Raw genomic sequence first — 3,409 nt, forward strand, 5'->3', positions numbered from 1 at the left:
TTACGCGTAAGAGAGACCAACTTGTTGAAGATAAACTTTTCGAGATGGAGGATATTCTCAGTCTGGTTACAACATATTCTGAAGAGATGAAGAACAAAGACGTTGAGAGTGAGCAGACATAGTATACAGGTGTACTGTAGGTTCACAGAAGACTTAGTCGAGAGAGTGAAATTCTTTATCGACATTATAAACCAAATGACATCAGATAGAAGAGCCAAGCCTGAAATTCAAAGCTGAACACAGGGAAAAGATGACTTTCAACAAGAAAAGTGTCATATTTACTTTCAAGAACAATGTCATGAGCGTTGTGAAGAATCTAATTAATACCTTTGTCCTGATTGTATTATTATATGATAGTGAAACTTGGACATTGGGAAATTAAAGAAATATTCAAGAACGTTGTCATTAAAGATATTATACCATAATGGTGCTAGAAGATTTTAGTAGTTTTAGTTTGTCTATTAAATTTGAGTTGCAGCATTCAATTCGTTCTTAAAAGTAATCTTAACCGTGACTCTGGAAAGTATAGCAATACATTCTAAATAGATGATATGATAACACAAGAATAAATTTTACGCACAGACTACTTAGAAAATATAAAACCAAGAATGAGTCTGTTTCATCGTTAGCTTATTATCATGTTTTTGTATGTATTTGACGTATAGTTTTCAGAATTCTCAATAAATTAATAAAACAGTAAAACCATGATAATGAACTAATAACTTTATATCACATTAATATACTTGCTACAGTAAGAAGTAGGTATTTGTATGGAATTTTTGGTAAATAAAATTTTAGATTTAATAAAAATTGTGTGTATAATATGTATAAAATAAAACAAGGATTTTTCTGTAATTATCCTATGTAACTTAATTATCTGTAATTCAAAATTTTAAGTGCCAAAACGAGTGGCAGTGAAAAGGAACAATTTCCAATGTCATATGTATGGATGGTATAAAAAGATTTATTGACTACTGTTAAAACGAGCTGTGTATTTACATTCAGCGAATTTGTGATTTGAGTAAGTAAGTAGCTTTGTTTGTATCAATAACTTACAAGTCATTTAAGGTGATATTATTAGAATCGAAAATCCATTAATGTGAAAACTAAAAGGTGGCATCGCCTAAATTAGTTTTTGGTAACTTCCATTGGTATTCAGCACTAAATATTACACCGTATGTATCAAAAAATAGGTATATAGCTGCACTTCAGAGTATACAGCCTAAGATATCGAAGTGGTTAAGATGAAGATTTTTTTTTAGCTTCGCGACTAAATAACTAAGATGAGAGAGCATGCTGATAATGTTGTCTCCTATTGTAGTTTTTTTATGTACATTCATGTCCAAAATTATTGTAGCGTGTCTATAGATATGTTGTTGTAGGCATATAATTCGATAACGAAGTCACCCGGTATTTCCTATAATGTCAGTATCTGTATAACCGGCAAAGAAATGTATGTAGCAAATTTCATGTCCAACGAGAATTAATAAGAAGAATGAAACAAAATACATCTTCATTGTCCATTTAGCAATATTTCGTTCGCTCTTTCTAATTGTTATATTTATGATTCTTTTCCTATGAAATTTAACACAAATATACATTTCTCGATAACACATACTATCAGTATTAAAAGTCCTGCAAGATCATTATCGAATTATGCTCTTACAGGAAGACTTATAGATATGCGACATAAGTTATTTTGTACATGAGCGTAGCTCGAACTGGCCACCTGGAATCTCAAACCAGGTAAAAAAATAGGGTATTCGTTGCTGGCGAAGAAAAATAACCAAGTCACTTAGTGTGTCCATCCCCAATTGTTGATTTTATTCGCGATCTTCGTACATACGGTTGGAATACTTGCCTCTTTGGGGTTTAGGAAACAACCGTCGAATTGTATTTCATACCTCCACGGAGGTTGACACTTTGATTTCATCTTAACTGTCGACAACCTTGCTATTCTCTAGGCTTACGATTTATTTTGATAATCTCTAGTGGGAGAGATTAAGGGTTTCATTCGAGTGGAGACTGCGTTACCGTACACATTAGTGTACATATTTTTGGAAGCTTAGCTTTATCATACATTCATTTCATCTTTTCATTTCGTCACACCTTTTCACTCATTACCTACACCGTGACTCATGGCGTCCCAACCTGTCATTGGACAACATTCTGGCTTACCACCTATAGCACCGGAACCTTCTTGCTCATCTGGGAAACCGCTTAGACGACTTTGCCATTCTCTGGAAAGGATTTCTAGCAGTCAGGGTTCATCAGGTCGTCAACGTTCTCCTGTTGCATCCACAAAACTACCACCCGCTAAACGTCAACATAAGCTAAGCGATGCCAGCTCTGAGACATCCATGATCATTGACATTCAGGATGATCGTCAGTTTCCAAACCTGCCTCCTCCTAGTCGACCAGCCATCCATTCTTTCCTGCTTCAGAACTTTGATCCAAAATTTTCAAATCCAAAGCTACTTTTAGTACAGATCACAAAATACATGCCTCGGGCGAACATCACTCAAATAGTCAAGACTAGGAACGGCATGATTATTAAGACGCCTGACCCGGAGTTTCTCCGTACGACACGGAACAAGTGCAGCTTTGAGATTTTTGGTTGAGCTTAGCGACCAACGCCCGAAACAGCCACCACCACCGAGGAAATCACCAACATTGTCTGTAGTTATACGAGGGGTAGATCCGAGCTATAGTGACGAGGAGGTCTTTGAAGAACTTAAACTGGAAGGGCACAATATCATAAAATGTATCCGAATCAAAAACGATCATGGGTTGACCTACATGGTGCGGGTTCTCACAAACTCTCAACAGACTATCGATGAGTTACTCACCCGTGGCGCCTATATCTATAAACAACGCCATCGTGTTGAACCATCACGCACCTCCGCTCCTTTACCCATTCGCTGTGAACGGTGTCAGGTCTATGGTCAGCACTCTACTTCCCAATGTAAAAATCCGTTCAAATGTGGTTATTGTTCCGGCCCTCACCCTACAAGAAGCTGTACAAATTTACAATCACCTCCAACCTGCTCCACATGTCAAGATCATTCTCACCCTACATACAGTTACAAATGCCGATCCAAACCAGCTCCTGAACCAACAAAGCCAGAGACTGTGGCACCATTACGCATACCGGACCAAATCCAACCACCCGCCAATCCAGCTTTACAGCAACCTGTAACTGTCCATCAGCTTCTCACATTTCTTACCTTCTCGCTACAAAATATCCATCCATTCCTTCGAGATCACATCGCCCAACAAATTCAAATCGCGGCTAAGGCAATTTTCCACGCAAATATCTATCCAACATATTCCGGCAATGTCGTCTATTATCACTCAAATGTACTCGAAACGGAGGTTTAACAGCTATCCTGTCATCATTCTCTGCATT

This window comes from Thermobia domestica, chromosome 7, assembly GCF_964235325.1.
Source record: "Thermobia domestica chromosome 7, izTheDome1.hap1.1, whole genome shotgun sequence".
Taxonomy (NCBI): Eukaryota; Metazoa; Arthropoda; class Insecta; order Zygentoma; family Lepismatidae; genus Thermobia; species Thermobia domestica.